Raw genomic sequence first — 27,932 nt, forward strand, 5'->3', positions numbered from 1 at the left:
ACGTCGAGTTGGCACTCGAGAGGAGATGACAAAAAATGCTCATTGCCGCCACCAAGGACTATGTGTCAAATTCAGTGTGAAAGGCGGCGCGGCAAATGCTGGCTGACAACACTTGACAAGGCTGGTGCTTCACGAGAAGAGTCCACAAACAAAACACCCTGCGATTATGTGCCGAGATGAGACGCCGCCTCATATGCAGGGAAATATGTGGAGATCTGCCTACGTGTGGAAATAAGCACATTCACTGTACACGCAGTGCAGCGAAATCATTGGTTTTGTAGCCCGGAATGCTGTTTTTCATGACCCAAAATACCCAAATTGTTACAGCGTTTGCAGCTCTTGAATAAAGAATGACCCTCTTAATCTATGGCAGACAAACCCTGGGAGTCATGAATAAAGAATCCGCTGATAAAAAGATATTTTAAACAACTGAAGCACAAATAAAAAAAAACAATCAGATACTGCGCAGTCAGAAGTGACTCACACTGACGCTGATATCTGACACTACTGACCACTGACCGGCCTAACCCTCCTAGATACAGATATAATGTAAGAACATTGTTACATTCTGGTGTCGGAATCGCAGGGCCTGGATCAAATATCTCATGTATCAACTTGGCCCCCTCACAGGAAGGGAAGAGGTTTTACTGCTCCGAGGCCTCGGTCATCTGCAGCTCTAATGCCATTTCCAAGAACAATGAGCAGAAAGGGGCTAAAGTCGCACTGATGACACTTAATCTCATTGGAATTCCTTGTCAGGTTTGACCTTGGGAAGATATTAGCCTCTCGACAAGTGACTGTATGTGTGTGTGTGTGTGTGTGTTTGTGTGTGTGGGAGGGGAGAGGTGCCTATGCGTCTCTGCCTGCAGTTATGTGATTGCAAGTGCGTATAAAGCACAGGTGAAGTGTGCTTCAGAGCGGCCTTAGATTCCGCCCGTCGGTGTAACTGTGGGTCAGAGGAGCGTACCAGCATTTGCATGGACTTCCTGACGTGTTAGTGAGTACGTGTGTGGCTGAAAGCAGCCAGCAGCATGACCAGCGGGCCGCAGGGATCTGTGGCCCGGTGATATGTGTGCCACGTTGTCTGTTCAATAGGCCTTTGAATTTTTAATCAGCATCAGTTACTTCATACTGCCATTGTTTTGGCACCATTTGCCTTGCTTAATCCTGGTAAGTGCATATCTACACTGTCAGTGGAGGTGTGTGTGTGTGTGTGTGTGTGTGTGTGTCAGGAGATGTAGCAGAGATAGATTGCATATGTCGCATCGTGATTCAAGACCAGTGAAAGTTAGCATGCTGATAAATGTGCGGTAGGTAGCTACCGTCGCATGTCCTCTGTAGCGATTAGATTGCCATTAGAAGCATGAGTCTGTGTGTGTGTGTGTGTGAGCAGCCGGGCATGCCTGCACGAGTGTTGTGAGTGTGTTTTTAGCGCCGTCAGAAATGAGAGAAAAAACAAATGAAGAGAGAGAAAGAGATCGAGACAAAAGTTCAGCGTTCGCGAGGCTCGTCAGATATTTATTAAGAGACAGCCAAGGTTCAACAAAATGCCACATCCCGCTAAGGTCAGAATTGGCGCCCCCAAAGCGACTGCTTGATTTCAGCCAGTGATACCTTTTTGGAGCGTCAGGCTTGGCCCGCTGTTCCCACTACACATATGCAACAATACAAACAAGGTAAGGTGGATTGCAGAAGGCCTGCGGGAACCAGAGTTAAACTGGCACCTTTCTGCCAGGTTTATGAAGCTGGAGGTGATAGTGTAAGAGACGTGTTTTGTTGGGCTTAAACGAAACAAAAATGGACGATTGTGACTTTTGGTTTTTAGAATCGGTAATACACTTTTGGCATGATGACGATGATGATGATAATAGTGGTTTTAGGCCTTGATTACTTTTTTTTTCCACTCAATATCCAAAACAACATGAAACAGAAGTCTTAAGAGAGACAGAAAACTAGTAATTTTATGTTGATAGAAAGAAAAAAAAAGAAAACAGATATTTTTTTTTTTTTTGCAGATTCTCTTCTACCTATGTTGCACTCTCAGAGCGACAGAGGTCGGTCCTCTGCAAGGCAAATTTTTCTCCCCAGTGCTGCATGTTTAAAAATGTTGTTTCTTATTGTTTTGTAATATTATGCCGGAGTAGCCGGATCTAACGTGGCAAAAACACATATATGTTGGAAGAAACACAGACACAGAGGAGACTGATCATGTGTTGTCGCCCAGCTATCATCGTGCTCTCTCTCCGTAGAACCAGTGAACATGAAATTAAAGCCTGCAAATGCCTCCGCAACGTATATGCGTTGAATATTTATCGTAAGCAACGCCTACATGCAATATGACAGGGGAAAAAAAATAATAATAATAATTTGAGCATTTGTGTAGAAAAATAATGCTTGATGTTGATTGCTGTTGAGTCGACTTTTAGCTCCACACGGATTTTTACATTCCTTCATTTACAGTACCGGGTGCAGCGGTATGTCTGCAGTCCTTCAGCCTTTCTCTTCCTCTCTCTGTCCGCGTCTCCGGGGAGAAATATTTGCACAGTGAACCCTCTCTCTGTATAGTTTCTATGCTGTTCCCTCTTTGTCCCTACACTGACTTATTCATGGTAACCCGCTAATGAGCTACACGGCCTTTTGTCGTAAGAGACAGCGTGTGTAAACATTTAGATTTTTTTTTTTCTTCCCTCTCCCTCATGTACACGGCGAGATCCACCAAATTAAAAGGCACAAAGTGAAATGAAATCACAGAGCAACCTAACACCTGATCAAGTACAAGGTTACCCATGCAGTGTTTTGTGTTTTGCCGTGTTAATGCCCTATGTTGCTATCAGTCTGGCGTGTGTTTTGGAGGACTGCCAGCCAGTGGAGGAAGAGCACCTATTTTGTGGAGAGGTAATTGCTACACAGTAGCCTCTGATTGCCAGGATCTTTCACTGGGAACAGCCCCGGCTCCCTTTTCACTCGCACCGACAGCCTGATTACAAATCATCTTATTGATTTGATGAGTGCAAGATGTTTGCTAATAACTGTTCTCATACCATCTGTTAATCTTTGTTGTGATTAAAGAGGTAATCCCAATACCCATTATTCCCAATGACAAGAGCGGGGATCGTTCTCTTACACAAGCTTTAGCCCCTCACAGGCCACGCAGGGCTGAATGGGGTGGTGGTGGCGGTGGTGGAGGGGGGGAGGGTGTGCAGTGCCGAGGATATCAGTGATCTCCGAATGCAATTGAGAAATCTGCTCCACCTTCCACATAACAAACGTGATACAAAAAAAAAAAGAAAGAAAAGAAAAAAGAGAATTACACCCCTCGCTAAAAATCCATTACCCCGTATAATCACGCAAAATGATTTTTCTTAAATATGATAATAAATCACAGGCTGGATCAATAGCCTGCGGACCAACTGCTATGCCCTGATAACGTATCAATCAATATTTAGTATTTAGATTTTAATTAATACCTCGGTGGGGCTTGGAGCCTGTTAACACAGAGAGAAATATAATCTGTGATAAAAATGGGCCGAAGCAGAGAAACTGATAAAAACCAAAGCGGCGCTGTTGTTAGAATTCCACAGTTGTTCCTCATATCTGTCATTGATCAGTCAATTGCTTAGTTGTGATTAAGGACCCTTCAAAATCAAGCTTGGTGTGTGTGTTTCTGTGTGCGCGCGTGTGTGCGCAGTGCATAGGGGAGGTATGGATGTGTGTGTTTACATGGCAACGTGCTCATCGATCATGCTTTGCGGGGATGAGCTAAGCTTCGGAGGCACGGACCGTGCATACAGAAGATCGCAGCTCATGTGTTGGGTCACAAGTGAGAAATATGAAAGATCATATTGATCCTAAAGAGCCGCCTGGGAAATGATTTTTTAAAAATGTTTTTATTTGACAGCGTAACACGATCTACCGCGCAGGCTGGGGCAGGCTGTTTTTTTCTCCTTTAATCCTTAAACGCAGTAATCCTAATCTTCACACTCCTGCATGGTTACAGGTTTCTGTTGCTTGGCTCCAGGGGAGGGTTTTGTGGGCTGATTCTCTTGACTGCAGCATACAGTAAAGACCTGCAATTAATTGGCTGACAGATACACTTAGGCAAATAGTTCCAGAGTGATGCATCTAAGTCATCGCGTCTCGAATATGCACGCGATGGCCCAACTCTGTAATCTTTCCATAAGGTTTTAAGTGTTAAACACTGGACTGCCAACTGCTTTTCAATTGGATTGACTCTGGTGGCATTTGTAATTGGAAGCCTTTTGCTTTATAAAGAGATTAAAATAGATAAATATAGAAACGGACGGGGCAGAGTTTGAGCATCGGGATCTCCATGGCTAACACGAGATTAATAAGACACATAGACAAACAGGATCCCAGCGGTAATCCTGCTTTGAACTAGTGCGTTTGACTTGTAATCTGTTGACTTGCATCTTTCACATGCTTCCTGTCCTGCTTTAAACCACAAATAAACTCATTAAAAGATCAGGAAAATGTTCAGTTTTTGTTTATATCCAATACAAGCGACAAAAATAATAATTAAGACAAATAAATAGTACTTTTGTGTGCACATCAGGGAACCTCACCCTGTACTGTTCCTTGTGTGTTTGCTACATTAGTATTATGTCGCTCCACACACATTATTTGAATCGAAGAATGGTGGGACCGGTGGCGGTGGTGGGTCCCCGGTCCCCTAGAAAGTCAAGCTGTGATGTGAGCTAACAGGACATGTGCGTGTTGCTCAGGGTTACAGCTGGATTTAAGTGTCCCAAGGCTGTCTGCCGTCGAACCGGCGCCAACAGGATGTAAGGCCACGGCAAAATGCTGGCCCGAGTGGGTGCTTGTTTCTTTTGAGCTGATTCCCCGACACACACACACACACACACACACACACACACACGTCCACGGTCACATTGGCTCACACAGGAGGACGTACGCAAGAACGTGCAGGTCAGGTGAAGCAGCCTGCGAGTCAGTCAGAGTTGGTATTTGTAGGGATGTCCTCACTTTAGCCCCAGAATATTGTTTTAATACAGTTTTCATTGTATTAAGTTTAGCTCATCCCTCAATGAATACAGGACAATACAAGTGAATTGTTGTTAAGGATGTCTGTAAATTCAGTGGAAATCCTCCAAAGTCCCTCAACTAACGTCACAATCTTGACGTAAAAACAAGATGGTGATAAGACGAGACGTGACACATTTTTCCTCTCACCACAGCACAGCCATCAAATTGCAGTTATCGGTGTTGAGCTGGCATATCAGCTTAGCTCTGTGGTAAAGCTCACACACCATGAGACTGGACGGGATTGGCCAATCCCTATTAATCCCTTCTTACTGTTAGGTGGACAAGGTGCCAAAGGGGCCCTGTGCAGGGCTGGCACGGTGTGTGTGTGTGTGTGTGTGGGTGTGTGGGTGTGTGTGTGAATGTGTTAGCAGCAGAGTGAGTCAGCTGCTGCCGGCATTACTGTAATTGAATTAATGTATGTGTGGTCGGAAGTACTCCTAACAGCGTAGGTGAAGGCAGGAACCGTGATGATCTCTCAACTCGTCTTTTGTGCCCATTCACAAATTACTGGCTGCAATGTTATAAAATCATAACATTTATTTTCAGACATTATTTACAAATGAGGCTTTCTCCCTCCACAGCTAACGTCGTGAGCCACGGGGGCGTTTTTTGATAGGAAGCCAGCTGTCGTGCTTCACCACACAAAAGAAAACAAGGAAGCTACTTTAAGATTCAAGTGTTCCGGCAAAGGGGGCAGAAGGTTGAAGGGGCAAAAGGTAGAATTAAAAATATCCATCATTAGTATTGCAGGGATGGGGAGGGTAGGAAGGCAGGCAACACACTAATTTTCATGAGAAGCAACAGGATTTATGGTCTTAATTTCAAGGAGCACTAGCATTAGCAATACCTCTGGTGTAAACGTGGGGCTGCCAGTTGTCTTGACTATAGGGTTTAATTTGCCTCAATGATTTATACCTGCAGCTGCACTGATTATTATTTCTTACAGTAACTTTGCATTGGTTTGGTAATATATACATTATATATCAATATCGTGATATGAGATTACATATCTTCCGAGATTTTGGACATTGTCTTGTGATATGGCAAGGGTGTTGTCTTTTCCTGGTTTTAAAAGCACTGTGTTGTAATTAAGTGAGGTAATTTTCTGAACTTACCATTGTGTTCCACTTGGTACTTTGTACCAAGTACCAATATCGAGGCATTTTGTCATCCAATCTTAGCTTTTATTAAGTTCTTTAAAGTACATTTCAAAATATCGAAATAAATATTGCGACACAACACACCCTTAAATTTTTTTATTCCCCAGCTCTAGTACTAACAATGACAAAAAAATGGGCATTACGTAACGTAGAATGTGAACAGTGTCTGCTGTTCCCTTCATTTCTATAGCGCTAATTAGCTTGTTGTACTTTAGCTCCTTTACGCTCACTGTTTTGGTTTTCTTGCCCATATCTTTACTGTTTGGTTGAGTCTCATCTATCACCAGTCTCGTTCCCAGCATAAGCAGGCAGTTGTTTGCAGCAAAAAGGCTAAATGTAAACCCACTGGTCATTATCTGAAGCACCAAATGACAGACAGAAAATTTTACTGATTAGCTGGTAAACATAGCGAAGTGTTTAGCAGCTAAAGAGTCAAACATCGCCCTCAGGAGGTGGTGGAGACCAAAACCGAGCATTACACAATACCAAAGAAAGACTTATGTTGTTCTGTGTCTTCTGGATGTGTAATTTGGTAAATTTTTGCTAACGTGCCGTAAGCTTTCGCCATAACAAACTTACATGTGAATGTTGTATGTCCAGCTTTTTGTGCCTCCCAGCAGCCAAAAAATCAGTTAAGTGTTACGGTATTTAGCATTTTTTAGCAAGGATATGGTCATGTTTAAGGTTAGGTTGTTGGATATGCGCAGTTACTTTTTTGCAGCTCAGTGAGCAAAGCACAAAACTCTCTAGTGTAGTAACAGCATGAATGACTCCTGCAGCCACAGCGTTGCCTGCACATGGGGTAATTTGTTGAGTTGGTTTCTGCCTCCCGCGCTGCGTTGTTGTCAGGACCCCAGGTTTTTGAACTTGCTTCGACTGCCGGGAAAGATGTTACCGTTATATTGTTACGTCCATTAATAATCTGACATTTTACATCAATATTGTACAATTGAAAAGCAAAAACAAGAAAGGAGAATGGCACGGAAGGAATCGGGATAAAGTTGAGGGAGCGAATGAAGACGGTGTGTGGAGGGGGGATGACGGACAGTTGTGGAGGCAGGGTTGTTAGTTTATGTAGGCTGTGGGGCTGAGTCGACTGGAAAATTTTGATCACTTTAATTTACTATATCCAGCGTTTGCTTCTCTCCCTGTCCAGCACTTTTATCAAGCCCTGTGAGCCCGTATTGATTTTTTTATTTTCTGCCCAGGATAAGAAGACAGAGAGTTAGGGAGCGCTGGTGAATGGAGAACTTTCCTCAGATTGCTGCTATTCTCCAGCTTATTGCATCCTGTCGTTTGTAGTTTCAGATGATGTCCAGTACGCCACGGCTGCTCCAGCCAATAAACAAGGTGACTAACAATGGAAGAGGGCCGGGAATGAAGAGGGGGAGACAGGCTAACCACTACCCCACACACAGATAGAAACAGGGGGTGGAGGAGGAGGAGGAGGAGGAGGAGGAGGGGTATTTTATTGGTGGAACTTGCCTTTGTTTTACGGCTACGTTGACAATTTCTTTTTTTTGAAAAAGTATCTACTTTAGTTCAGGTTCAGAGCTTGTATTTGATAAATAACAATGTTAAGGAATGTATTATGGGATAGATCCTACCGATGTTTGAATCTATCAGATTAAGCTGATGTCAATTTAATTATCAGCAGACAAAGTGATGCTTTGATTGGATCCTCTGAGGAAAATTAGGCATTTCTGAAAATATACACGATTTTGTTCATGTTCTGGATGTTTTGGAGGAAATACTGTAATCATCCGACTTTAAATTTACAATGAATCCAAACGGAACTCAGTGTTTTCTCCCAGTTTCTCTTGCTTTCAGTTTTAAATCGTGATGTTATTCAAGATCAAAATAAGCAAGTACACGTGTATGAACACACGTTGAGTATGATGTATATTTTCTTTTATCCCACAAAATGCTTTCATGGACTTGCCATGTAAGAAATTCAAATAGTTATTCTGGGACTGAGGGCAAGAATACTATTTAACTTTTTTTTTTTAATATATATATATATATATATATATTATTGTTACTGGTTCATGTGTGCCTCCCTGAGCAAAATTAATTATCACCTTTGCCCCAAAGAAAATGCAATTAAAAAGTAGAGGTAATGGTTTTTTCTCCAAAATGAAATGGGACGATGGTTTTTGTCCCCCAATTCATTGCATCCTGATGATGTGTGTATCAGACAATTGTTGTACTATTCCATAAAATCTTTTTTTCCTCTTCATTTTTTTTTTTTTTTTTTTTTTTTCCTGGCTGTGTATTTGCATTTTTAAATGTTGGGATAGGAGGATGCGTTTGTGTTTGTGCACTTGTGTGTGTGTTTCTTTGAGAGTGGGGTGGGGGTGGTGGAGGAGGAGTGGGGTGGGAGAGAGAGAGAGAGATTAGTGACAGTCTGATAAAAGATGTCTCCAAAACCCTAATTAAAATTGAATGCCCCCGCAAATGCAAAGCAACATGCAATCTCCAGGTATTTCATTTAGAGCAACTATCTCAGTGCGAGGCTGTTTTTTATGTCTTTCTTCATTGCACGCAAATAGCTATCCCCCTTTTCCTCGCTTTATTTTTCCCACTTCCACATCTGCCACTGTCTTTGTCAAACCTCATGTTTGCTCCTCTCTCCCTCCCTCGATGTCAGACACAATGACAAAATAAAATCAAACTGAGTAACCCGTAGTGTGTCCCTTTTTTTCTCTCTCTCTCGCTCTCTCTCTCTCTCTCTCTCTCCCGAGCACTTCCAAGGTTCAGCTCATTAAACCGCAGGAAAAAAATAAAAATAATAAGGGCTTCTAATGCAACAGTGAGCACAGCGACGAGCTCTTGTATTTTTATAACACAAACATGCTCAACAAATGAGAGCCAACTTAGCTGATGAATTGAGCTGACATGGGTTATACCTTGATACGGACTATGTTATTCTAAACCAGGTGGGAAAAATATGAATCCATCAGTAAAACGATAATAAAGTAGCGCTTTGAACAACTGAGAAGAGCGTCACTTTTCTCCTTATTGTGATTTTTTTTCTCACTATTTTTGTTCATGTAAGAACACAACTTGTGGTTATTCTAGGAAGCTCCTCTTGCCTGTTGTCATCCCTCACGCCGGATCTTGACTAAAAATGCTCGTTCACAGTTCCTAATTCCTCTTGTTACATCATTAAAAAGCGTTCTTGGTGTCCATATATCTGCTGCAGTTATCTGAGTGAAACGAGAAGAACGATTGCACTGTACAGCGGAAAACCATGTTTGAGATCTGACCTGTGTTGTGGCTGCTGTGGCACTTTCACTTCCTACTGTCTGGGCTGAGACTGCCGGCCATGTGATCTCACTTTAGAGGAATCCAAACACACACAGGCGCACACACACACACACACATACACACACACACACACACACTTGTCAGTGTCATCAGCAGCTAGTGGCCTAAAGTATACCCACCAGTTTACATGAAACATTTGAGACTGTTGCATTTCTCTAGAAACACACTGGGCTGATAATAATACTCTATGATGTTGTCTTTTCATTCACACATAGGCTGCTATTAATTTCATATTCCTTGCAGATTTGACAGTCGCATTTGACATTTTTTTTTTTATTATATCTGGATTCAGTACAGAGTTTAAGAGTTTGGTGAAGGTGTAATGGGTCTTTTATCTCTTGCTTGGAGGCGCACCATTCAACTTTTTTCACAGGCCAACAAACAAAGAGGTCAACTCCTGATACATGGATTTAAAGCCATTACTTTAATTAAAAAATGTTGAGTCACGGTGGGGGTGAGAGGAAAAAACAGCACTTGCCCATCTAGAAGTCCGACAGTTCAAGGACTACATAACCAAAACTGCTACTAAAAAAAGTTACACTGTGCACCTTCAAAGAAAAACATGTTAATGTTTTTATATTTTTGTTTAGGTGTTCGGCGTTAGCACTTTGTAACCTAGTTGAGGAAAGGGCTATATTAAAGTTTATTGTTATCTTACATTTAGTTGGACCTCCTTTAAAAGAAAAATATGGCACGTGATATAAACAAGGTTTAAAAACTGTCAACACTGAGTTTATTACAGATTCAGTGTTTTGGTCAAGGACCTTCATTCATCAAATCACAATACGAAACAACAATATCTTTGAAGAGCTGCCCATACATGGTCCTGTCCCAACATGACACTTGATTTGGCCCATTAGATGTTTCTAACAAAAGGAAATTAAAGTAAAAAATGTAAAAAGAACATCACTGTGCATGCTGTTTTATTCCTGTGAGGTAAAAATGGTCTTAAAATACGTACAATCCCAAATTAGAAAATTAATTTCAATAGTATGAACACAATGGGCAGAGTGACGCTATGCATAGGAAGGCAGTCAATTAAGGAAAGTAGGGGTCAAAGTACCATTTTGCAAAGAAACAATGCAATTGAATGGGTATAGGTGTGGCGTGGTCCGCCATTGAGTTTCAAGCCTTTGAAGGACAGAGTTTGGGGAGTCATTGATTGCAACAACCAACCAAAAGTAGTGCCAAATCTCAATCACCTAAGTCAGGTAACAAACTGGTAACTGATGAAATATTGATGTTATAATTCATATGAATATAAAAAAGAAAATCAGCTCTTCATAAATGAAAAAACAGTTCGACCATCAACAATGAGGATTTTTTATCTACATAGGGAATTTGAAAAAGAGGTACTGTAACCAGTCCAGGTCTCAGTCCATAATGTGTCACCAAGAGCTTACAATGAAAACAGCTGTTGGCAGCCAGCATCCAGGAGCTTCAGCTCTCGAAACCCCATATTGGCTGAACCTTCCTCAGAGCTCACACCTATAATCATTTTTACATGACTGCCTGCAGAAAATAGTGAGGAAATTGCTCTGGCTCAAGCCACCATTTAGTCATAGGGATATGGTCAATTTGTTCCGCTGCCAAAGCCGTGCTCCTGAGTCACTTTACTGTATGTATTTTTTTTGTCATCTGTTCCCAGAACACCAGTTGAATCATACGGCAAGTAAATAATCCCCGGCGCTGAGAGTTTAAGGGGGTGAGCAGTAAACATGTTTTTCCTTTAACCGCACGGAGGTGAATGTTTTAACCTCCCCTCCCTCCATCCAGACAGTTATTAACTTTGCAGATGATATCTTGTCATGTTAACTATTGATCCCTGTCATCGTTAGACCGCGTAATAACGAGGACCGTGGCTCGGTGGTTTTGTTATATCTGCGAGGAGGAGTGACGGGGCCCGTGTGTTAAAGACATGTTTACTTCACTCTGGGATCAATAAGCGCTGTGAGCCAGCATGAGAAAGCATAGGCCCTTACCAGTGTTATCGATGCACGATGTATCACATTATGAAATATACGTAGGGAAGAAGCTGCCCACAAGATTAAGGAGTCCTCATAGATCAATGAAGAGCATGAGCATTAATATAGTGCTGCTGCCTCCCTCCCCCGGACACCCCAGGTTATTTTTGCTCTCGGGCTGAACACTGATGCACATGGACGTGCTTTGGCCTGAACTGGGAGAATTAGATTTGCCTGTTGGTGTTACAATCCAATATCTATCATTGAAAGGATTTCTTTGCACTCCTATAGCCAAAGGTCCCTCATTTTAGGCCGCCGTGGCAGTGAAGATTGCATTTTGTTTGAGATTTTAAACTTATTAAGATGTTGGAAAAGCCTGCTTTTCATTCATGGGGGTAGAAGTCTGTGTGTGTGTGTGTGTGTTTCTATCGGTGTGTGTGTGAGACTTCAATCTTGACCTTGAGACTGAGGGTGGAAAAAGGCTGAGTGAGTGCTTCATGTTGTCAGGAAATGTTCCTTTTAATAGCGATTTCACTGTTTCATCCCATGCTGAAATTTAGCTGTCTTCATTTAGCGCCTCACATTAACCCTTTCCCGAGCTCGTTTCACTGCAGAGACCTGAAACAAACGATTAACCTCCTCTTCTTCTTTCTTTTGTTTTGTTTTCTACCCTTCCTGGATTTCTGGCTCCAAACTGCTCCCTTTTTTTTTTTTTTTTTTTTCATAAACCTGACGTTTGTCCAACTGGTAATCATTTCGAACCACATCCACATCCACATCCACTTGACCTCATGTATAAACTAAACTCATAAACCTCATTTCCCACGATGCACGTCAGGCCTATATGAGCCCCTAATCTGAATATATCCCCACCGCGGAGGACAACGGAGGCGTGCTGTCATCCAGCTGACCCTTGAAGTGGCCAGATGAAGGGCAGGCGGGGGGGAGGAGGGGTGAAGGGTGGAAAGGAAACTTGGGCCAAGGTCAAGAAAGCTAATTTGTTTCCTGCGTCCCCTGCCGTCCCTGAGAGGCAGACCACACACTGCCCATACGAGAGGGGCTTTAATGTGGTTAAGGGTGCATAGCAGGAGGTTGAGCTCATCAGCTACCGGGTCCCTTTATCACACAGGAAGCGAAAAAATGTTTGCGTTTATCCTTTAGGGAATATTAAGATTCAAATTCAAATTTAGTGTATCATATTATATGAGAGCTATTTAAGAGGCAAGGACAGCAGAGCCACAACGAAAGCTGTAGATTAGATGTGTTGTTCTTTTGAAGTTGACATCATAACTTTGTGCAATGAAGTAAGACACACCTGTGTTCAGATGCTTTATGTGTAAAATGTAAAAGAAAGAAGAAGAAAATGCCAAATTACAAGTAAAAATATGAAAAATGTTGATTCAGTTGTTCTTCTAAAATATAAAAACTCAATAATCAGCAATCAAAGAGTCAGGTAGTCAGGACCGTGTGGGCGTGGTCTGACCAGATTTGATTGACATGCGACCAAACAACTCAAATACCAGTTCTGATTCAAATGGTGCAAAATCCTGATTGCTTCATGTTAGTCCATGGCATCATGTTTTTATAACAGACCTCTGCACACTTCAAATCAGCGTGAAGACCAAAGAGAAGTCCGGTCAGTTTGAGTTTTTTAGCACCAAATCACCGCAAAAGGTGTCTTGTGACACTCGTAATTCTGAGCAGGTCGAGCCCATGCCTTTGTGATTTATAGACACATGTCAATTCCCCCATTAGCTGGCGCTTAGCAACAGGAAAAATATACAGAAATAAAAAAACTCTGTTCTCATGTAGAATGCGTTGGTATAACAACGTGAAAAAGCTGACTGGTGAAATAAGTTCTCGAGGTCTACACCAAGTACACACAAAATGCAGTTAAAGTATCCAATTAAAAGCAGTCATCATGAAAGACAAGACCCGTCTTTGTTAGAGCACTGGACATCATGTTATTTGATTATTTTTACTGATGAGCAAAGTTTCTTACCATTTAAACACATTATATTTTATCACTATAAGCATTGTAGTTTAAATCTTGATGCGTAAAAGCAAAATAAATTACTATTGCTGTGGGATAAGTATAAAGTGAAGCATTTAGTACAGAATGTGACTTTAATGGCGTTAATGTATAAAGTAACTGAAAGTGGAAGTACTTTAAGTACTTGAATGCAGTACTGCAGAGCTTCCAGGGTGTAACTATTTGGGTCTTATGTTAAGCGACTGTATTTATGTTATTATTATGATGCAGTAATGAGTAACTGTAAGCAAAAGGCATCTAAATATATTTTACAGATCAAGTTTGATGCTGTGAGCAACGTGGTTTTAATCCATAATCCTGCAAAAGCGATTGAGAGAGCAGCATTTGAACAATCATCAGGCACATTCTCAGTAGAGGGTGATATATTTGATAGATTTAACGATATCAAGACACACTTGTTAGCTAACGGCTTACAAACCAGTTTTGGAATTAATATTAATAACATCATCATAATTACTCTGATTTTTTTGCATAAGTTTGTGGCATCCTCATGAGTTGTAGTCAGCGTTAACGTTGCCGTCCATCAAACACTTGTGGGATTACATGACACGAAACACCGTTCTGGCAGCTCCTCGCCGGCTCCTTCTAGCAGTCGAAGTCAGAGAGGAAATGAATGTATTTGCCACCTCAAGGGCACACATGGTACTTCTGTGGAACCTGTAAAGCAGTGGTTAATCACTGTCTGCGTAGAGCTGTGTAGCCTTCAGTGGGGAAAGAGAAAAGAGTTTAAATTACCGAGCTCTCAGGTTTGACAAAGACCAGACCCTGAATTTTATTGTACGTACTTAAAGTATGCGTACATCCGGTAAAAAAAACAAAAAACAAAAACATTAATTTATGGGTAAATACTTTTGCAAACATGAGATTTTTTTTAATATCTGAGTTGTGATTTGGCTTTTCAAAAGCAGCGTGGGTACAATCAGAGATAAGTTTGCCGAGTTCATGATGGATGAATATATAGATTAATGGACTCAAAGTTACCAAAGAGATCAGTGTTTCGTCTTTTTTTTTTTTCTTTTCTTTTTAATTAGCACCTGTGAGCTGTTTCCCATTAACACTGTGCACATTAAAAATCCCTCTGCTTTTTCTAATTAAGTAAAGTGGAAACAGATTAGATGGCTTCTTTGAACAAAGGTCAGTGATTGCACTTTGTCTCGCTCCTCTGTTTGTTTGTTTGGCCGGCACCAGGAGAGAGCCTGCCACTTCTTCCCAGAATGTCACTTCACAATCACTGTTTGTTTTACGGAACAGCCTTTTCTTACGCTTCGTCTTCATCTCCTCTCCTCTCTACCCTCTCTTGTTTTTTTATTTATTTTTTTATTACTTGTTTCAGAATGTGATCAATAGATAAAGACGTGCCTCTCACTACTGTCAGCTTTGTCAGTTTTGTTTTGTTTTTGTTTTTTTTACAAAAGAAAAAGCATATTCGGCTCGGCAGGTGGGGACCGGGGGAGAGAGAGGGAGAGGCTGATGCGATATAGATTTTCTGCTGATATGATTATAAAAGCACGTGGAACGTCAGATTAAAGCCGGACTGATGAAAGATAGGCATCAATCAGCGACGTCTCTGGAGAGGCTGCAAGGCATGACATGGTTGTCAAGAAGCAGGAATATGGTGACTCATCCCTCCCTAATCTCCCTTTCCTGGACAATTGATTGGGCTTTCATATCCATTAGGCTGGCTTTCATAGCCTCTGTAATGAATGGCCAGACTACAGACATACTTCGAGACCAAACTTGTCTCTTAGAAAGAAAGAAAGAAAAAAAAAAAAAAAAAAAAGACGGCAGAGCAGCTGTGATTCACACAGGTATCCTGAACCTCTCCGAGCGGAGTCTGAGCACCGCCAAGGCAACAGGAGTAATACCTTAATGACACGCTGATTGATTCAACCCAAATGATTCCACTGTCTCTTAATATGCTGTGTCTAAATCTTACAGATCTGTGTTATGATAATTTATATTATCATATGAATATGTTTGAGATTGACCACCGTTTCCTGAAATACGTGTTCATGTTGTGCTTTTGTCAAATGTGTTTGAACTGAAATATATTTGCAGCTTGGATTGTGTTTACTGGTTTTTCCACATGAGCTGTTATGTACACCGAGGTGGTGTAGTGGACTTGGGTCAGGCTGGGTGCAGGACTTTGACACCGTGAGTGGAGTGCATTCTCGGTCATACGTGTTGTTGGGTTCAGGTGACAAATGCACTGTGGTGACTGAAAGATTGTGGTTTTGATAGAATGTTAATAAGGTAAACACAAGCCCTCCTGCACTTCAAGTCGCTTTTGACTTCTTCAACATTTAAACTCAACTGCTGTCGGGGGTCAAACATTTTCACAAATTTGTAAATAAAATTTCTTTTAAAAAAGAAATATGTTTTCAGCATATCAACAGAATGATTTGGCTGAAATAAAATTGTGGGGCATCGTAGTTTTGCCAGAATGTAACTACATTAATAGACAGGATAGGAGACAGGATTATTGTCAAGATTCCCTGACCGGGATGTGACCTTTGGATATTTGATTGTGTTAGTGTCTGGATGTGTATCAATTGACACCACGTTTGTTCACCACTTCATGTTCGCGTGTGTTGTAGTTCACTTTTAAATAAGCAGCCTGACATTATCTGAAGTTATGTTCACAATTTATCTGAAAGTGTGTTCATTCTGATATTTTGTGGCTGGAGTTCTGCAGTGGATATGTGGCACAGAGCCAGATCCTGGGTCAGGTGACTTATGTGTGGTGTTGTGTCGAACACCAATTAGATTATTTTATTTAGCGTTTACCAGTGTTGTGAAAAGTACCAAGAAGTCATACTTGAGTAAAACTAAAGATTTTGTGTTAATATATTAGTTTGGTAAAAGTAAAGTCTGGTATCAAAAGTCATATTCTGGCAATATCAGAAGTACATGTAAAAGTAAAATGATACACATATTTACATGTGTGTGCTGTTTATATGGTATATTATGGGTCAATCCTTTATAGGATTTGGGTTAGGGTTATTCAGCATTTTCAGTGTTTTTTTTGTCCTTTTCCTCAAAAAATTTATTAAATTTAAAATGCTTAAGTATCATCATTACAAGTAAATCATACATTTCTGATCACTGGAATCTTTTTTTTTTGAAATCTATTTATTAATCTGACTGCCAAAAAAAAAAATAAAAAAAAAATAAATTAAGTATTGGTTGCTTTGGCAAAAAAAGTGCAACGTTGCCTCCAAAAGTGTAAGTGCAAGTACCTCAAAAGTGGATGAAAGTACAGTATTTGAGTAAATGCACTTAGTTACATCTGCATGTACTGTGAGTAGCGGTTCACACTAGACGTGCAGTGTGAACACAGCCCTCTCTAACTCAGACGTTTTCTGAACAATAAGCGGTCGACTCTTAGTTACCCCACTCGCCCCTGATTTCTGACAGTGATTCAGCTCACTGGGATTCTTACTGGTACACTGTGGGATGATTATCACCGACACATTCTTTCAGCCTGAATGCCCTCCAGAACACCTCTGTAAAAAAAAAAAAAAAAAAAAAAAAAATCTGAGTTACGCATGAGGAGAAGCTGACAAAGAGAGCCAGACGGGAAGGAGAGGACGACAGAATTTAATAAAGTTCAACAAGGCAGAAAGGATTGCACAAGCAGTGAATAGCGATTCTGCTTTTTTTTTTTCTTTCTCCTTTACAACTTCTGCCTACTTAAACACTTTTACACCCCCTCCTTTTATCTGCGTCTGCATTCACCCAGAGAGGGATAGCTGGACACAGAGGGAGACGCTCGTTCCTTTTTTTTTTTTTTTTTTTTTTTATGTGAATGTTGACCCAGGATGGCCACCATCTGTGCAAACTGTCTCCCTCTATGACTCTCCTGCATCTCCTGCCATAAATATCAGACGGCGCTTCACTCCTCAGATAATTCACACGTCCCGATTTATCTCCCCTCTGCTCTGTTTTCCGCCACTATTCGTTCTCGTGTTGACGCCGGCAGAAGTGGTGTGTCATTTTCAGCAAACAAGTGATTTCTGCCTAACATCATCTCACACCCTCGTGTCCCATTTCCCCGTGGCATCCGGTGCTTTTTTTTTTTTTTGCTTTTCTTATTCCTCGTCATAAAGAAAAAAACCTCCTCAGACTTTCCAGAAACCCAGCCTACACTTATCTCTTGCTCGGTACTTTTTTTCTTTTTTTCTACCCGATCACTGCCTTCCACTAAGCTCAAACACACGAGGGGAGTGGTGAAAATGGGGGTAGATGACATTGTTTCAGTGATACGGATGCGCGGCTTAAAGACAAAAGTGCTGGTTGAATGTTGTCATGTCAATAAGCCATCAGTCGCGCCGCTAACAATAAGTTAATGATTCCCCAGCAGTAATACATTTATGAATAGAGAAGTGTCTTCTTCAGCCCAGCGGGTGTGCCCATTAAAACGGAGCATGAACAAAATAATTGTGATTTGCAGATAAAATCCACTTTAGAATAGGATTCCGACTGAGGAATTGTTGAAAGAGCTGTAATTTTCCACTAAAACCTGACACACACTCTCAGGAGCCCTGCTAATCAACCTCGAGCGTGTGTGTGCCACTTGTGTGCGTGTGTGTGTGAGAGAGAGAGAGAGGGTGGATATCTGTTTTGAAGTCTTTGTGTTATATACACATTAATGATAGCAAATACATTTAGCAAGCAAGTGTTCCTCTGTGTATAGTGAATTTCTGTGACCTTTTCTTGTAAATGAATGTCTGTGTTTGGGTTCTGTAACACACGATTCAACATGTAGTAAGTAGGTGGAGGAGGAGGAGGGGTGGTGCGGTCTCCTTAAGAAGTGTTTTGTTTTATGTTTTTCTGAAGTAACAACAGAAATGTGTGTTTATTTTTCATCTTTTTTAAATGTTGGACTTGAGGTCTTCTGTGCTGCGGTGTGTTAGTGCCGCAGGAACGCCACTATCCAGTAAAGTCATTATAACTTCTGAATACCCTTTGAATAAGTAAATATGTGAATAGATTGTTTGGGAAAAGGCTCCCGGTTCGCATCCAGATCAGTGGCTTACACAATGTATCTAAGGATCATTAGATGATGGTTGGGTTCAGACACAAGAGAAAGTGTAATTCTCCTGCACACACATCTGCTGCAGTTTCCTGGAATCTCTCCATTTTCTTTGCATTGGTGCCTTTTGACCTCTAAAAAGTCACACTTAGTAAAAACTGGTCAGAAGTCGTAGACAGACAAGGAGTGTGACTTGTGACAAGGAGTCACAAGTCACGCTTCTTTGTATTATGAAATTCTTCTAAGAATGTAGTAGATGATTGGTCAACCAGTCCAAGACACATTTTGCCAATCCATTCTATAAGTGTGTTTCCCCCCACCTATTTGTATGCACATTTTCACTTTGTGAGTCACTTATGAGAAGAATGTTGTGATTTCCCCAAAAATTCAAAATGAATCAATCGTGAGTGTGAGTAGTTTGTCACCTGAACCACCACTGAAAAGATGAAAAATAGCTTGGGTGGAAGTATCTAATTACAGCTACTGCAATTACTGTAATTAAGTCAGTACTTTTACTTTTATAGAGTATTTTTTTCAAGTCTGTAATTTTTCTCCTATAAAAGGTGTAATATGTAAGAACTGGTCACCTGTCAAAATCATTCTCGAAACAAATACGGGGCAGCATATCAGCAGACTAATGGCTGACTGCTGCTAACTTTGGCTGCCCTTGGCTTGTTAGCGTAGTTAGCCGTGCAGTTACCTTACTGGACTAGTACAGGAGCTTTAGACCGAAGACAGCCCAGGGCTAGCTGGTGAGCATGCTAACTTCAGGAGACATCTCTGAAACACACTACATAGAAATCATAACGTCAAAACAGTTATTTCTTCACCATCTATCAAATATTTTTTTTATTTTATTTTTATGTTTTCTACTGAAATTCTTACATATTGCGCCTTTGAGAATGCATTACCCCATGTAAATCTGTTGAATTTATTTAAAATCATTATTGAGCACACTTGAGTACAATTTGAATTCATACGTAAAGCTTTCATCTGCATGCTTGAAGCCACTTAGACTATCCGATCACAAACGGGCCAATGAAAACCCTGACATACAGACAAAAGAAAAACTAAACTCTGCAGCAGTACCAGGTCCGGGGAGGTGACCATGACTACTGAACAGAACAGAGCAGTTAGGAGTAATTTAGTCTTGGAGAAACAGAAACCTGCAGCTGATAACGCATTAAACATCAGATTAAAAAGTAACTAATACTCTGAGTAGTGTTTGAGAAGAGTACTTTGTACTTTTACCTGAGTATTATTTTATTAAAAGTAGTTTTACTAAGTGATGTAACTGTACTTGCTCTTGAGTTCAGACTTTTTCAGAACTCTTTCCACCCCTGCCAAATAGTTTTTTACTGCTTGACTTGTGCTCTTTTGTTGTTCACGTCACCTTGTTGTGTCCTCCTCCTCTGCAACGGTTTAATGGCACCTGACTGGATTTACAGCGCCTACAACAGTTTATGTTGAAGCCCTCGACTACTTGTGTTCTCATATTATTAGTGGATTGGTGGATTTACCTTAATCCTCATTTTCGTTGGCCAATTTTATGCCAGTACTGTCACTGCATTTGAGTCTTTGATTCTGGGCAAGACTGTAATTCCAATCTATAAATAGAGATGAGATGTGAGATGCCTTCTGATGAAATATTGTTGTGTACATATTATATGAAACTGCATGAATTGCCTGCAGCTTTAGTTCCAACTATCTCACTGTGAATCCACTGACAAAAACGCTGTTCAGTCAACCAGGTGTTTAGATAAAGTGGCTGAAATCCTAAAAAAAGACTTCACTGGAAGCCAGCAGCAAGCTTCATCAACAAGTTGTTAATGATTCATACATCTGATTACTAACTAGCTAGTAAGTCAAACTGACCCACTGCAGAGAGAATGCCATGTCTCCTGCTCGGAGCCGCATGCCTCTAAGTAAGCAGCCCAGTCTTCCAGATGGGGAGTTAGCCATTGTTTTGGTGCTTTGGCCAAGTAATAAAACGTCTAGACACCAACTAACATGAATTTCCCCAAAGAATTAGTGTCATCAGTGTGAGAGCCCGGCCCTGCACTCTGGGGTGCAGTTTGAAATACTGTCTTTTAAATCAATGCTCACCTCTCCACTCTTCCTTTAATTGAACTTTGCGGCCTCCTGTCAGGACCTTTTGTCGAAAGACAACAGACAAGTCCTCCACTGGAACCGAGCTGAATCAAACTTTTCAAACTTCTCTCCTCTGTCACTGGTCGGCATCTAGAAAATCTGAGTTCTAACAATTCTGCATTTTTCTTCCGCAAGAACAGTTTCTCACAGATGAATGCTTTACTCTTCTCATTAGCAAAAAAAAACTTAAGGTTTTCTTTAGATTTAGCTTTAAGTTTTAAGATCGATCTTCAATCTGACCTTGTTTTTCTCAGAATTATGTCGGTGCAGCACAAGGCGAACAGCATTCACATCCACCCGTGTCTGTGGCAACTAATTACTTGAGGAGAATGTTGATGTCTCATAAATGGAAACAGCTCAAAGTGAACGCCAGCTCCCCAAAGAGCGAAAAACAGCAGCCGCTGCATGTAGCAGCAAAGGCATGCAAGGTGATTCAGAAATGGTACTTTTTTATTAACTTTTTTTTTTCTCTCTCCCTTTTTACTTTCAAGAATTGGCACTTTGGAGGGAAGTCCATGCGAAGCGTCTCCATCCATCATGCCGGCTGGGTTTCCACAGCGGCGTTATTGACGTAGTAAATTAGAGGAGGCGCACATCAGGTAGCTGACGGATCGGAGGCATCAACAGCAAACTTATAATCGCAGCTGTGCTCACAGTGGGTGAGTTTCTCTCTATTCTCTTTTTACGTGCATACTTCTCATTTACTTCTGCCTCTACACTCTGTAATTCCCATCTCCTTTCCATTTTATGTACATCTAAAAAAGTATGCCCCACTTTATTGGGTGTGTATTTCCTCCTTTGTACCTGAAAGCATGCGTTTGTTGGCTGTATATATTTTCAGTTTTATGGGGCGCTCCCAGTGATGAATTACGACTGCTCTTAATTTTCTGAATTCATCAGGAGATATTAAATTTGCTTTCTTCATGCTTTTATTTCATTCTTCACAAACTGATGATTGAATAAACTGAAAGGATGACACAATTGTTATACTGTCTTACTTTGTTAGTGTTCTGACAAGCTTCCTTTGTAGCGTCAAACTGTGTTCGGGGGACATTAGGGTTAGACATTTGTCCCCTTGAGGATTGCTTGATTTTATGGAAATGTATCAAATAGCTATTTCTTAGTTTGTATTGTGATCGTATTAATATAATAAATATGAACTTTCTGCGTTAAATGTTTTTTTTTTTTTTTGCTCAGTACTAGTGCACCTTTTAGATTGATTATTCTAGTCTTATATATATATATATATATATACACCCACCAAATATTGATTTGTACAGGTGTTTTGGGGAAGAAATTTTAATCAGAAGTGAAAGATCTTCATTGACTGATTTTTCTTTGTTGAATGCCTAAACAAATTCAATAAACAAACTTTTTATATTTTATGACTAGATAAACAAGTTGACCTTAAAGGACAACATCGTTTCACATTGTTTTACTTTGTTTATATGTGGTGGACCCTGCCACCTGTATAGCGTCAAACAGTGTTCTGGGGACCCTTATTTTCCTCTGAGAACAGCTTGTCTATTCAGATAAGGAAAATATAGATATTTCAAAGTTTTTGTATTATTGCCTCATTAATTTGTAAGTTTGAGTTTGAATTTCTTTTCCAACAACTACAATGTGCCCCTTTAAAAACATTTTTTGGGGGGGAAAAGGTGAAACTTTGCTCCATGGGAAAATGAGTTAAAAACAAAAACAGAAATCCCGCCTCTCTGCATGTCAACACTTGTCCTTCCTTTCCTGCAGTGAAAAGCCTCTTAGACTCTCCACTTTTATGAATTTCCCCCTAAAACCTTGGCTCAGGAATGCCATGTTTTTTATCGCCCTGTCTGTTTCTGTCTGTGAGCACTGAGAAAGGATCACCGCTGTCAAATCCAATTCTGATGTCTCTTCCGCCATAACAGATTATGATTCATATGTCGTGAATGCAGTACGATACAAGGTCTTGGACGTTTTCAAAAAAAAAAGTTTCCGAAGCGTACTGAAGCACAGAGAGGTGAGCACGGTCTGAATACGACACACTAGTGAATGGACACGAAAAATTGAATAGAGATGTTTTGCTGTTTATTATATTACATTATGCAATGCTATTTGCTCAAAAACAAGAGGGCAGGCTTTGAACCAGATGCATCAGTGAGAGACTTGTATGTCAGAGGGCTGGATCCTCTAAATGGCATGGCAAACTGCCCCGGTTACCATGGCTATGAGAGGGTTTGAGAGCACATTAATCACAAGGATTTAGGTTTCTTTCTCTTTTATTTTTTTTTTTTCCTCCAAAAAAGACACAGAACCGCTCAGTCGTCCTTTATGAAGCTGATTTACGGCGTTCAATATCAGTGCGTGTAGATCATGGGAAATGAGCGTGAGAGGTAAGAGTTTATGAGCGAGGGAAGAGAGCAGCGTGCAGTCTGTGTCAGCGCACTGCTTTTGTTCTTGAGTGTGTTTTTGTAGGAAACGGCAAAGTTAGCGAGGGACTGGAATTTATGTTAATTAATTGTGCCGTTTGGATTGTATTTATCTTTTTTATACATTTCCTACATTGGTCCACATGAAAGGTTTGCGCTGTGACATGAGTGGGTATTAACGTGTGAAAAGGGGCTCCAGAGCTGCAGGTTTTATAGCTTAATGAAGATTAAATGTCTCGGAAAAGCTTTGGCATCAAAAGGTGTATTAATTTGCTACGATGGCCACATTTGGCGCTCAACCAGCCCCTTGTTAATTGTGCAATCTGGAAGCGGTGGATGATGTCTGACGTGGCTGCGCCCAGCTTGCCTTGAGTAAATGGAGCTCACACATTTTACCTATGACAGACAGGCGGCTGATAAAAATGAGATCATGCATAAAGAAGTATCACTCTCGCCCATTGGTGCTACTTTTTTCAGCGGCGATCTTCTGCCTCTCCGTCTTTGGTCAGAGGCGGCAGATTGATGACGGCGTGACAGAGTGACATTGCATTCTGGGAACCCAGGACCGTGGCCATAAATCCACGGCAATTCAGCTTTACAATGGCCTACTGTCTAGCCATCAGAGGGTAGGAGGTTGTTCCTGCATCACCGTAGTGAGCTGCTAGGGTACGACCATTATGCCTCCTTCAGGGAGCAAATTAAGACACCGGGGGGAAGTGGTGAGGACGGTAATGAGTTATGAAAATCTAATAGTATAAAGAAGAGGAAGAGGAGACGATAAAAACTTCTATGGCGAGTGGAAATTTCCCATGCTCTTTAGACGGTAAAGTGCTATGATTCTTTTCAGGAAGATCTGTCAAATCAGAGCCTCGTCTGTATTAGAAAGCAAATAAAACACACGAACAAATAAACACTCCAAGTTTCTTATTGACCTTGGAGAACCAGCTGTGTTGTGAGTGCAGCTCAACTTGGCTGTCCGGGCCCTCACTCCAGACCTCCCTACCTCCCTCCCTCCCTCCCCTTTTGAGCGAGTGAGAGTGTGCGCCTGGGTGCGTTTGTGTGTGCGCGCGAGAACAGAATAGAGCTCTTGAGCATAAGTGTGTGTGTTTTTTATTTCGAATCGCATCCGCTTGTGTGCGCCTTTGTGCGCGCGTACAATGAATGTCTGCGGCTATGCTATTTGATTGGTTGAAAACAAGCTCCGAACTTATTGATAATTCCCATAAGTCCCAGCTGGCCGTTTTGCAGTCTGGGGATACGAAGCCGGAGAGAGAGAGGTCAAATGTGTTGGGCTGTTCTCTCCCAGGGCTTTATGTAGAGAACACAATGAGAGAGAGTCGCAGTGTCCTACCATAATACAAGTTTTCAAAAAAATATCTTAAACACGGTTTCAGTTTTTACCTGCTAAGGCAAAATAAAAACAGGATTAGTCTCCAGAAAGAAAGTAAAAGTGCACGCTGTTTTGCACTTATACGGGCAATGATGACTTGAGGAGGAAGGCTGCAGTCTGAAGTAGCCCTTAATACAGTCTACAAACAGAGATGCAGGTGCAGACATACCGCTACACTGAGATTTCATTTGACATGTGTCTGCAATATACTTAAACAACTATATGTATATACAGGTGGGATTATTACGATGCATTGTATTAGCAGGATTGTGGTACATGCAGTACAAGAGTGCATGGTAGTGCTAAGAATACTCAAATAAATAATGTGTGGATAATATTTTCTCTATTCTCTGTTCTCTATATTGTTTCTTCAAGGTGGGTTAAATGCACATATTGAGAGTATATGTGCACTATATACTGTTTGCCAAGACCCGCATAGGAAAAAAATAATATATGGTACAATGTTTTAACGTAAAATTTGTTTTAAAGCTGTTTTAAGCCCTCATGCATCTGACTTAAAGGGGCAATATATAAGATGAATAAAATGAAATGAACGACAAAATGTAAAGAAATAACCGTTTTGACGTCATGAGATTCAGTTATATACTGAATGCTAACCAGCCCAAAGCTCAGAGCTAGCAGTGTAAATGCCAACAGAACTGTTAGTCCAGACCGCTAACTGCTCGACTGTCTGAGCTGACCAGCGAACGGTAGTTACTGTACAGTGATATGCTGCCCCTTGTTTGTTTTGACTGTGAATTTGCACCTTCCACTGCTCATGGGTGCGCTGATTTGTTTGGATCATGCAATAAATTGATACATTTAAGGGGCCGTAAGACAATTTACAGTGCAGAGAAGCAAATAATAAAAAAAAAAAAAAAACAGTAGAACAACGTATTTTTAAATGTTTTATTCATTTATTCATTCATCTTTGGCTTTCCTTGCTTTTCTGCTTCTGAAATTTAAACAGATAATGACAATGATAATGACACATGCAGCTCAATTCAGTGAAGGTGAATAGAAATGATGGTGCTTTGGAATATTTAAGCTTAACTAAGTAGTTCCAATGAAACTTGCTGACTGCGTTTTTCCAGTATAACAACAACACAATTCCTGGAACGTAGCTGCTATTATTACCTCCGCCAAGGAGGTAATGTTTTCACCCATGTCTGTTTGTTTGTTTCTTGGTTGGTTGGGTTGTCAGCGGGATTACACAAAAACTACTGAACAGATTTCCTCGAAACTTGATAGACGGATGGGTCTTGGTGTGGAGAGGCCAAGATAAAAGGATCCGGGAAATGTTTCTCACTCTCTTTAACATTGCCGTTTTTCAACCTTTTCTCAGAGAGTAATGCATGGATCCAGATGAAATACATCTGGTGTACATAGTTGGTGGATATCTATGATTGAGTACAACAGGAGGCAGTTGGGCTTTGTTTGGAGGTATGCGCTTTACTGAGCGCCATTCTAGCTTTTCATGCAATTTACCTCCGTTGTGTTTGCGCAGAAATAACCCCTGCGAGTAAACCCAAAATGGTCTGCATGGCAAAATACCACAAGAGGTAAGTGAGACATTATGTGTGTGTGTGTGTGTGTGTGTGTGTGTGTGTGTGTGTGTATGGGTGAGTGTGTGTATGTGTGATTTGGGTAAACCGACCCTTTAAAACACGCATAGTACTGTAAAAGCAATAAATTCCACCTATGTTGATAGCCGACCAACATTTTCCCCCTCATGAATAAATGGGCACAATCATTGAGTGGAAAATATTTTTACTCCAGCATTTGATCACCACAAAGTCTCTTGGTGATTTTGGCTCAGTAATGGGTGCCATACCTCGGCTACCAGCACTCCCAAAGCCTCTCCTTTACCCCCCCCTCCCCGAGCTGGAGCTGGAGCTGGAGCTGGATGCAGCCCTACAGTGTGTCCTCCTGCCTGCAGCACTTGTCATCTCCCTGGTGGCAGCTTAGATTCTCCAATTTTTGGGTTAATTAATCAAAAATGATTTCTTTTCTCATTAGCCATGCAGTTGGTTTGCAATCTGCGCAATCGATGTTTTACAGATGTTTCCCTGGGTTTTGTTTTTCGAGACGGCGCTGATTTTTATTGGGTATAGATTTAAGAGGGTGCTGAGGGATTGTGAGTTAACTCAGCCGCACACAATCAACACGCACGCAGCCACAGAGACACACTAAATGCATATTCTACATAGTCACATGCACACAAAAAACACCAGCATTAATACAGTAAAAGAAAAGCACCCCAACTTGGCTCACTCTAACTTCCTCTCGGCACCTGAAGTTTTAGCGAGAATACCGCGTTGGATGCAATCCGTTCGTCTAACCGATGCGGACAGCGCCTCTGCTCTCTTTCTCCATTTTGGTTCGCCTATATCGAGTCGATCGTTGCCAAACCCAGGGGGTTGAGCCACACACACACTCTCTCTCTGGGTAGCACTCTTTAATCACATAACAGCTTCTGGTTCTAGTTCCTGTTGGTTGTAAACAAATGTAATGTTGCATTTCCTGCAGTCTAGACATAACAACAAAACCTGGCAGAACCAGAGAGGGGAGCGATTGCGGTTGCTAAGGAGTGGCTGGCACAAGTCGGCAACGAGCCGGGGTCTGAGGTATAGACACAGGAGCAGTCAGACAGATGCAGTCGAGGCGTCGGGCGTCTTCTTTCGTCTCATGTTGAGCCTCGAGGAGGGTCTCATATCTTAGGTAAAAGTTTGGTAGCTGTGTTATTTGCTGAAAATGATTGCGTTTTATTTGTCTGCTTGTGTTCCAGATGCACTTGTGCCTCCCTTTATTGAACAAAAGTGTTCAAAATCTCTTCAGACATTTAGATTCTGAGCAGTTTTCCCCATTTCATGTCTTTCTCTATTGATTAATTCCTTCATGTAAACTTTTTTTAAAACCTGGAATGTGCCTTTAATGCCATCTGCTGCACAGTTGTTCTAGTATATGTTCGTAAGCGGGCGTGTGTGTGTCTGTCTGTGTGTGTGTGTGTGTGCGTGTGTTTGTGTTTGTGCCTGCACGTGTGTACACCAGTCCCCACCCACCGTTCCACTCAACTACACAGGAAAAAGAAGATGAAGCAGAGGAGCAAAGGAGCCCAAACAGAAATTATTATTGATTTAATCACATAATCAGCCGCAAACACTTCAGGCCAAGATAGCAAATCCATAATAGCCTCCCCACATAACCACCCGCACAAATTTACCATCAAAGCCCTCCGCGCACACACTGCAAACACGGGGAACCAGGGGTCACCTTCAGTCGCCGGGCAAAATATTGACGTTCCTAATGCTTCTATATGTTTTTGAGTTAAGTGTTATCAATCACCGATAAGGGCCCCGATGTCTCTAAAACATAAC

The 27,932-nt window shown here is 41.2% G+C and overlaps 1 long non-coding RNA gene across 1 annotated transcript in view; it reads left to right on the top strand.

Annotated features, from left to right (window-relative positions):
* LOC115566852 (uncharacterized) overlaps window positions 1-27,932 on the top strand; it is a 57,514-nt gene that overhangs the window by 2,555 nt on the left and 27,027 nt on the right. The window contains exon 3 of the long non-coding RNA XR_003981085.1: window positions 21,249-21,416. This is a non-coding gene — a long non-coding RNA (uncharacterized LOC115566852). The remainder of the gene's footprint in view (window positions 1-21,248; window positions 21,417-27,932) is intronic.

Source organism: Sparus aurata, chromosome 17 (genome assembly GCF_900880675.1).
Source record: "Sparus aurata chromosome 17, fSpaAur1.1, whole genome shotgun sequence".
NCBI lineage: Eukaryota > Metazoa > Chordata > Actinopteri > Spariformes > Sparidae > Sparus > Sparus aurata.